The following is a 10,000-nucleotide window of genomic DNA, read 5'->3' as shown; positions in this document are numbered from 1 at the left end:
CCGTCTCTCGTCCGTCCCGGACCCGGTCCCGCTCCGGGAGACCGGCGCGCCGCCCCGTGGGGACGGCTCGCTCCCCAAGGACCAGGCGGCCCCACACCCCGCGCCACGCGAACGCGGTCATCGGCAGCGGTCGCGGCTCGGCACGGGAGCGGGCGGAGAGCCGGCTCACAGCGGAGAGCGGCGTCGCGCGCCAGACGGAGTGCCACGCGCACCCGCCGCTCGCAGCAGCCTTCCCATCCGCTAGGACGTCGGGCCCGGCCCAGCGGGATCCTCCCCCAACTCGGAAGGGGGAGGCGCGGGCCACAGTAGACGACGAGCCGCGCGCTCGGCCCCCGCCGCGGGGTCCGGCGGAACCCTCACTGTCCCCCCACCTCATCCCATCGAGGCGGGGGCAGCGGAGGAGGAGGGTTCTCTGCAGGCGAGTCGCTACGGCAGCGCTACCACAACACAGAGAGAGGCGGCGAGCCGGGGGATCCGGTACCCCAAGGCACACCTCTCGGATCGCTAGAGAAGGCTTTCTCACCGAGGGTGGGTCACGCTCCCCACCCGCCAGTCGCCCCTCGTCGGGCCCGCAGAGGCGCTCAGGGACGCCTGGGGAAGGGAGGGGGCCTGCGGCGCGAGAAGAAACCTGCGGCAACCTGGAGCGTTTGCGGTCAGGGCAGGGGCCCGGCCGGCGCGCGTGCGCACAGCCCCCAAGGCCCCCCGCCGTCCACCCACCTCCTTTCTGTGAGGCAAGGCGCCTCCAGTTAACCCACACACGACCGATCGGAGGCAGAACGGCAGCCCCTCGGCGGCCGGCCGGCGCACGCGTGGCCGGCCCGAGCCCACCGCCACCGCTCACACGGCCCGCGCTCCCCCGCCAGAGGGGAGCACGGGACGTGCGCTCGCCAGACCAGGCGGCGCCCTTCCCCGCGTGGGAGGGGCGCGTCTCACTCAACCGCCTCGACCCGCACAGCCAACGAGCTCCCTCAGGACCCACGCGCGGACACCATGGCGGCGACCGGAGGAGGGGGCGCTGGGGGCGGGAGCGACACACCACCGCTCGGCCTCGGGCACCTGAGAGACAGCCCGGGGCGCTCCAGGAGCACCGCAAAGGCCCAGGCGGAGCCAGCGCTCGTGCAATACCCGAGAGGGCAGCACGGCGGGCCAGCGGGACAGCACCCCCACCGCCGCGGAGGGGGGCGGCCCACGAGGCGACGACCACAAGAGGCGAAAGCGAGGAGTGCCTGCTGCGTCAGAGGACCCCCGCTGACCCACGCCGGACGCCACGAGGCAGACGGCGGGGTCGGGACAGCGAGGTCGGGCCGGGTTCCGCACCCCAGTGCCTCCCAACGCACCGCCCGCAGGCGGGGATGGGAGACGGGGGAAACCCCGCGGGCGGGACGAGAAGAACGGGTCTCATTCACCACGAATGCCCGCCCCTCGCCCGTCGCGGCTCGGTCCCGGCCCGGGAGAGCGTGACATCACCACATCGATCAGGGAAAGCATCCCCGGAGCAGGGTCGGCCAGCCAGCCACAGCCTCCCCAGAGGCCAGCGAGCAGATCAGCCTGGCCATCCCCAGCTCCAGGACAGGGGCGGCAGACAACCCGGCAGAGACGAGGAATGCCTGACACGCACGGCACGGAGCCAGCGGGAGTGGGGTTGTCTCGGCCGCCCCAGGTGCCCGCAGCGGGGAGCGCACGGTGGCAGGGTAAGCCCGCGCCACCTTCCCCGCCGCCCCCAGGTGGGTCAGAGACCCGGACCCAAGGCGGCACCGGGAGCTGGGACGCTCGGATGCATGAGAGACCGGGCACACGGGCCCCAGCAGGCGGCTCAAGCACGAGCAGGGCCGGCTAGCCGGGTCACCGGGAGGCCGAAGACCCGCGACGCATCCAAGAGACCCAACCTCTCCAGCGACAGGTCGCCAGAGGACAGCGTGTCAGCAATAACCCGGTGGCCCAAAATGCCGGCTCGGAGTGAAACATATACCTCCCCAGGAGACAGGAGGTCGAGTCACCGACCACGCCGCCGGCCCAGGGAACCCGCGACACGGGCATCTGTCCCCAAAATCGCCACCATCGCAGCCAGACACGGAGCACCCAGGGCCCTCTGGTCGACCCCAGGACACACGCCGGAGCAGCGCCGGGCCAGGGACGTCCTCCCGGCCACCCGTGCCACGCAGGGGCCGGCCCGAGTCTCCAGAGCGAGACTCGGAAGCGTTTCCGGCCGTCCCCTCGTACGACCGGGACACACGAGGGACCGAAGGCCGGCCAGGTGTGACCTCTCGGGCCGCACGCGCGCTCAGGGAGCGCTCTCCGACTCCCCACGGGGACTTGCAAACAACAGGTCACGGCAGAGGGACCGCTCCCCGGCACCCGGGGGACGAGGCAGGACGGTCCCCGGCTCCCCACGGGGACTTGCAGAAAAAATTCGGCCGCTGCCTCAGACGGCCAGGATGCGCGCGGGCCCGCGACCGGGCCGGGAAGGGTGTCCCCAGCCTCCCACCCCAAGCCCGGTGGGTCCCCGCGGGTCGCGGGTCAGGCCTCGGGAGCCGCGGCGTGCTGGTCGACCAACCCCGGCAGCCCCACACCCGGCTCTGGCCCGAAAGCGCAGCGACAACCTCTCCCCACATAAGCCTGCACGCCTGAGCTCTGACTCACAAGTGACGCGCCAGAGCTCTGGCGCGACCGGGACAGCCCGGCTGACGACCGCGGTCTTTCCGGAGCTCTGCCTAGCTCACAGCGGGGACGGTCCCCTCCCTCGGCAGCTGCCACCGCAGCTCCGGAAGCCAAGGGAACGATATAAAAGCGGCCGCCAGATGGAGTCCGACAACCGTCGCGAACGTCACCAAGACAGATCCGGATGGCAGGCCGGCCCGCGGACCGCAAAACCGAAACCGTGAGTCGAGAGACGCTATCCCGAGGCCGAAAACGCAGCCCCTGTACCCCAACCCCACAGAAACGGTCCCCAAACCCTGTCTCTGCATGGACCGCGACACAGTCAGAAGACAACCCACGGCGTGTGGATGTTCGGAGAGGCATCTCGGTGGGAGAAACAACAAGCAAGGACTCGGTCGCGGGTCGTTGAGGACACAGGGAGACACAGAATGCGTAGGCTCTTCCTGAATCCAGACAGAGAAGGAGGGAGGGAGGGAGGGAGGGAGGGAGGGAGGGAGGGAGGAAAGGCAGGCAGGCAGGCAGGCAGGCAAACATAAAGAAGGAAACAGAGAAAGAAAGAAAGGAAGGAAAACCTAAAGGAGAGAAAGAAAGAAAAGAGAAGAAAAGAGAAGACAAATATTAATATAAGTATTTCCATTTGTATATAGGTATAACATATAAAACTACATTAAAATAGAAAAAAATTTATATGCATACACATGAATGAACAGATAAAAATGAATAAACAAAAAATAAGATAACATAACATAAGCAAATAGGCCAGGCGCGGTGGCTGACGCCTGTGATCCCAGCACTTTCAGAGGCTGGGGGAGAGAGAGAGAAAAAAAATGAAAGAAAGAAAGAAAGAAAGAAAGAAAGAAAGAAAGAAAGAAAGAAAGAAAGAAAGAAAGAGAGAGAGAGAGAGAGAGAGAGAAAGAAAGAAAGAAAGAAAGAAAGAAAGGAAGAAAGAAAGAAAGAGAGAGAGAAAGAAAGACAGAAAGAAAGAAAGAAGAAAGAGAGAGAGAGAGGGAGAAAGACAGCGAGAAAGAAAGACGAGAGAAGAAAGAAAAAAAAAGAAAGAGGAAAGACAGGAAGAAAGACAAAGCAAGAAAGCAAGAAAACAAGACAGCAAGAAAGCACGACAGAAAGAGAGAAAGAGACAGAAAGAAAAAGCAAGAAAGCAGCAGAGAGAGAGAGAGAGAGAGAGAGAGAGAGAGAGAGAGAGGCGCGAGGCGAGGCGAGGCGAGGCGAGGCGAATCTACCTGCTTTCACTACATGTGGGGAGAATCAGGAAAGCCCCCACTAACAACAAGGCCTGAAGTGGAGCTGCCATCTGTGAAATCCGAGCAGAAGAGTCCACACGGGTTAAAGACACGAAGAAAGACAGGGAAACAACTGCTCAAAGAGAAGAACAATCTGGCCCAGCCAGGGTCTGTCTCCTGAAGTTGTGTGGGCAACGAGGGAGTGGGACGGAGGGAGGGAGTGGGACGGAGGGAGGGAGGGCCTCCGAGGCTCGTGTCAAACAATAAATGATAATAAAATAAAAGGAAGTTAAAAAAAAAAATTGCGCATCATTCGTAGCATCACTGACGCCTCGAAAGGCGAGAGGCATGTGTTTATGTCACTGTGGGACTGTTTTCTTTTTTCTTTTCTCTTTTTCTTCCCTCTCTTCCCGGAAACTCACTTTTTAATTATTTCATTTTCCTTTTCTTTTTTTTTTTTTAATTTTTAATTTTACTTTCATTTTTACTTTTATTTTTAATTGCTTGAGAGGTTGTCTCCCTCTCTCGCCCAGGCTGGTGTACAGTGGCGCGATCTCGGCTCACTGCAACCTCCGCCTCCCAGGTTCAAGTGATTCTCCTGCCTCAGCTCGGCCTCCCGAGTAGCTGAGATTACAGAGGCGCACGACCATGCCCGGCTAATTTTTGGTATTTTGACTAGAGACGGACGGGGTTTCACCATACTGGCCCTGCTCGTCTGACCACCTCGTGATCCAGCGATCCACCACCCTCGGCGTCCCAAAGTGCTGGGATGACAGGCTTGAGCCACCGCGCCGGGCCTAGTTATTCCTTTTATTTTATTTCTAATTTTTAATTGTACGTATGCACGTATGCATGTATGTATGTATGTATGTATGTATGTATGTATGCATGCATGCATGTATCTATCCTTTTCTTTTTTTTTGAGACGGACAGAGAGAGACAGTGAGAAACAGAGAGAGAGAGAGAGAGACAGACAGACAGACAGAGAGAGAGAGAGAGAAACAGACGGGGGGGGAGAGAGAGAGAGAGAGAGAGAGAGAGAGAGAGAGAGACCAACAGACAGAAGGACAGGCAGAGAAAGAGAGTAAGACAGAAGACAGACACAGGGAGAGAGACAAGCGGGGGGGGGGGGAGAGAGAGAGAGAGAGAGAGAGAGAGAGAGAGCTCCCAGACATCACGAAGCCGTTTCAATGACATATTCTCTCTGGTCTTTGTCTGGGGATATTCAGTTTTTCAACGTAGGCCTCAAGGGCTCCCAGATGTCCCTTTCGAATCTCTACAAAGAGAGTGTCTCCAACCTGCCTAATCAAAACAAAGGTGTAACCCTTTAGGATGAGTCCACACATCGCAAAGCAGTTTCTCAAATACATTCTTTCTAATTTTCATCTGGGAATATTAGGTGATTCACCATAGGCCTAAAGGGACTCCCAAAAATCCATTCAGAGAGACTGCCCAAAAAAAGTGTTTCTAACCTGATGAATCCAAAGAATGGTGTATCGCTAAGAGATCAATCTACGCATCACAAATCAATGTGACAGATAGCCTCTCTCTGGTTTTAATCTGTGGATAGTCTGCTTTCCAACGTAGGCCTCAATGGGTTTCCAAATGTCCCCTCACAGATTCTACGGAAAGCGTGTTTCCAACCTCCTGGTTCAAAAGAATTATCCGTTCGAGGTGAATCCACACGTCAAAAAGCAGTTTCACCAGCAGCAGTTTTTCTCCTTTTCCTCTGGGGATGTTCACTTTCACCAGGAGCCACAAAGGGCTCCCAAATGTCCCTTCGAAGATTCTGCAAAGAACTGCTTCCAATCGGCCGCGTGCAGCGGCTCACGCCTGTCATCCCAGCATTTTGGGAGGCAGAGGCGGGTGGATCACCTGAGGTCAGGAGTTCGAGACCAGCCTGGCCAAAACGGTGAAACCCCATCTCTACCAAGAACACAAAAAATTTGCCGGGCTTGGTAGCGGGTGCCTGTGATCCCAACTACTTGGGAGGCTGAGGCAGGAGAATCCCTTCAACTGGAAGGCAGAGGTTGCAGTGAGCCGAGATGGTGTCACTGCACTCCAGCCTGGGGGACAGAGTGAGAGTCTGTCTTAAAAAAAATAAAAACATTAAGAAAAAAATACTACTACTACAACAACAACAACAACAACAACAACAACAACAACAACAACAAAATGCTTCCAATCTGCTGAATCAACAGAAAGGTTTAACTCAGTAAGAGGAATCTACACATCGCTAAAAAGCAGTTTTACAGATAGCTTCTTGTTAGTTTTTATCTACAGTTTCCTGGTTTTCACCCTAGGCCTCGAATAGCTCCCAAATGTCCTTTTGCAGATTCTACAAAAGGGCCGCTTCCAACCTGGTATATCAAAAGAAAGGTTTCACTCTGTGAGATGAATCCACACACGACAAAGCAGTTTCAGAGACAGCTTCTTTCTAGTTTTTATTTGGGGATATTCGGTTTTTCACACTAGGCCTCAGTGGGCTCCCAAAGGTATACTCGCGGATTCTACAGAAAGAGTGCTTCAAACCTCCTCAATCAAAAATTAGTTGTAATTCGGTGCCATGAATCCACACATCACAAAGCGGTATCATAGAGAGCTTCTTTCTATTTCTCTGGTGGGGATACTCGGTTTTTCACAACAGGCCCCAGTGGGCTCCCAAATGTCCATTCTGCTTCCAAACTGCTGAATCCAAAGGCAGTTTTAACTCGGTATGATGAATCCACACGTCACAAAGCTGTTTCATGAAGACCTTCTCTCTCGTTTTTATCTGAAAACATAAGATTTTTTCACCATACGACACAAGGGTCTCCGAAATGTACACAGACAGATTCAACAAAAAAACCCTTCCAACCTGCTGAGTAAAAAGAAAGGTTTAACTCTGCGAGACGAATACACACACGACAAAGCAGCTTCACAGAGAATGGTGTTTTTTGTTTGTTTGTTTGCTTGCTTGCTTGCTTGCTTGCTTGCTTTTTGGTTTGTTTTCTTGGTTTTTTTTTTTTTTTTTTTTTTTTTTTTGGAGACGCACTTTCGCTCTTGTTGCTCAGACTGGAGCGCAATGGCGCCATCTCGCCTCACTGCGACCTCCGCCTCCCAGGTTCAAGCAATTCTCCTGCCTCCGTTTCCCTTCCCGAGTAGCTGGGATTACAGGCATGTGCCACCACGCCCGGCTAATTTTGTATTTTCAGTAGAGACGGGGTTTCTCCATGTGGGTCAGTCTGGTCTCGAACTGCCGACCTCAGGTGATCTGCCAGCCTCGGCCTCCCAAAGTGCTGGGATGACAGGCGTGAGCCACCGCGCCCGTACAATTGTATTGTATCGTATTGTATTGTATTTACATTGATTGATTGATTGATTGATGCTGCCTGATCAAAGGTCACTCAGGCCCAGTCGTCAAAGTGGCGATTTCCTAGGCAACAAGGAAGGGGGGAGCTTGGAGGTGGGGGCGGGGGCGGTGGAGAAGACACAGTTGCCCCAGGCTGTGCGCAGGCGGCCTGAGCTTCCTTCCTCTGTTGAGGCCTCCATTTTCAGAGTAACAGTGGCCGCTAGGTGATGCCCGACGTCTGCCAATGAGACTGTCAGCCCGGAATGAATTGGGATCGCCTGGAGGGGGAGGCGGGAGGGGGAAGGATGGAGGCCCCCACAGCACAGTGGGTCACCGCGCCCTTCCAGGCGATCCCCACAACTAATCGACCAGGGCCCCTGGGGGCACACAGCCTAAGACCCCAGCCATCGGATCATCTGGAACTTCTGTCCGAAGACGAGAGACGAGAGACCGACTGGAAATTCTCTCGGTCAAGGTCCAAACGTAAAAGAATCACTGACACAGACACCAGGACTAACTAAGACAATTTGTAAAAGTTTCCGTGTTTTGGGTGAATCCGCGTATTTCTGGATCACAAAATTACTGATTTTGAACATTGCGGTTTTTCCACTCCTTACGTGTACGGTCCTGTGATAGACAGACCAGGGGACTCCTCAGCTCAGAGTCCATGAGGCCAGAAGCTGACATCCTAAATTTCTATGTAGAATGAATTTCAGCAAGCCAGCCAAACACTCTGCCGTAAAACTGTCCGGAAGACAAGCGGTGGTGTTTCGGGGGCGGATTTGGGGGGGGGGGGGGAGCCGGGTGCGGTACGCTCACGCCTGTCATCCCCGCACTTTGGGAGGCCGAGGGCAGGCGGATCCCTCGAGATGGTGGCCATTGCACTCCAGCGTGGGCAACAAGAGCGAAAACTCCGTCCAAAACAAGAACAACAACAGAAACGTGAAGTGCCGTCTGCTGTTCTTTTTGCTTCCCACCCCGAGAAGAACAGAATACAGCTGTTGTCTCCCTGCCCGCCTGCCTGCCTGCCTGCCTGCCTGCCTGCCTGTCTGCGTGCCTGTCTGTCTGTCTGTCTGTCTGTCTGTCTGTCTGTGACAGGGTCTCGCTCTGTCTTTCGCCCAGACTGGAGTGCAGTGACACCATTGTGGCTCACTGCAGCCTCAACTTCCCCGGGGTTAGGGGATTCTTCTAAGGGATCCTACGGCCTCGGCCTCCCAAAGTGTTGGGGTTACAGGCGTGAGCCATCAGCACCCGGCCTGAGTTCATACATCTGGTCTCACTACGCCTTAACCACACGCCCGTGAAGCACTCAAGTCAAGAGAGAGTCGGCAAGAGACTTTCAGCATTCTCTCCCAAAACCAGTGAGGTGGATGGCGGCCCTGTGTTTCCCAAGCTCCTGTGGTTTTAAGTGGCCACGCGTAGAGGATAGATAGATTTAAAATGTTTCCAGAGAGGCGCAAGCCACAGTCATTCAGGACATCCGAGCGCGAGATGGGGTTTCTGACAGCGACTTAAGGGCCAGGGAGGGCCAGAGTCTGCCGAGGCCCTCGTTCCAGTGGTGGGGCCGATGGAACCCAAGGCTGAGGGAGCCAGCAGTCCGCACAGAGAGAGCTCCAGCCCTAGGCCCCACCGTGCAGACCGACTCAGAAGGAAGAGAGTCCCTCATCCTACATACGTCACATCCCTCCACTGAACTTGGGAGCGGATCCGTTTTCCAAACATGAGGTGACTCTCGGTTCGAAATGGATCACAAGGGGCCGGGCTTTCCAGAGTCGGCATGATAAAGCAGTCATTCTGTGGCACAGAACGAGGTGTGGCTCTTATCTAGACTCCGCAGTGAAAGCCAGTGAAACAGGGCGAAACCCCGTGTCTACTAAAAATTAAAAGAGGAGCCGGGCATGGTGCCGCTTGAAGGCAGGAGAATCGCTGGAACCCGGGAGGCAGAGGTTGCAGTGAGCTGAGATCACACCACTGCACTCCAGCCTGGGGGACAGAGCGAGACCGCATCTCAGAAACAGACAAACACACAAAGCCAATCAAGGTGTTTAACTCAACGTGTCACCCACGGGTCTCTCGACAGGATACATCCAGCACCCGGGGAAACAGGGAAACGTCGAGGGGTGGGGTGGAATCTATTTTGTGGCCCCAAGGGAGGGTTTGAGAGATACTCCCGCAAAGGTGACTGCCTAAGGAAGCCCCTCCGTCCAAGAAGCGATAGTCATTTCTAGCCTGTAGCCACCCACGAGGGAGAATCGGGCTCTCTGCAGAACCCCCCACCCCCCGACTCGTGAAATGGTCTCTCTCACTCTGTCAGGCTCTATTCACGCCGTGTGGTTTTGTAACCTCCAGCGTGTGTGCGTGGGGTGGGGGATGGGGTGGGGTGGGGTGGGGGCGGCTGTGGACAGAGGAGGGGAAAAAGCGATGGTGTCCCACGGGTGCCCGGGACGTGGGTCGTGGTTGGGGTGGCCAGAGCCTAGGGAACTCATCGCCTGTCAGGACGTCTCCCCCTCCAGGTCCCCTCTCTGCCCTACGCTCCACATCTTCGCAGTTCAGTGGAGACCTTGTGGATGGAAGTCGCTGTCCCTTTGGACTTTAGCCGAGGAAGGCCGGGCTCCCAGGTGTCTCCCGGGAGTTGGGGCCTCGGGCAGGCTCGCAAGGATGCTGACGGTGATGGTGACGGTGATGTACATTGGAGTCCTCGGGCCAATGCACAGGGATCCCTTTGACCTCGTTGGGAGAGGTCAGCTTTGCGGAGTCCCGTGCATCCTTC

The sequence above is a fragment of the Macaca mulatta genome, chromosome 10, assembly GCF_049350105.2.
Source record: "Macaca mulatta isolate MMU2019108-1 chromosome 10, T2T-MMU8v2.0, whole genome shotgun sequence".
Taxonomy (NCBI): domain Eukaryota; kingdom Metazoa; phylum Chordata; class Mammalia; order Primates; family Cercopithecidae; genus Macaca; species Macaca mulatta.
This window is presented reverse-complemented; position numbering follows the sequence as displayed.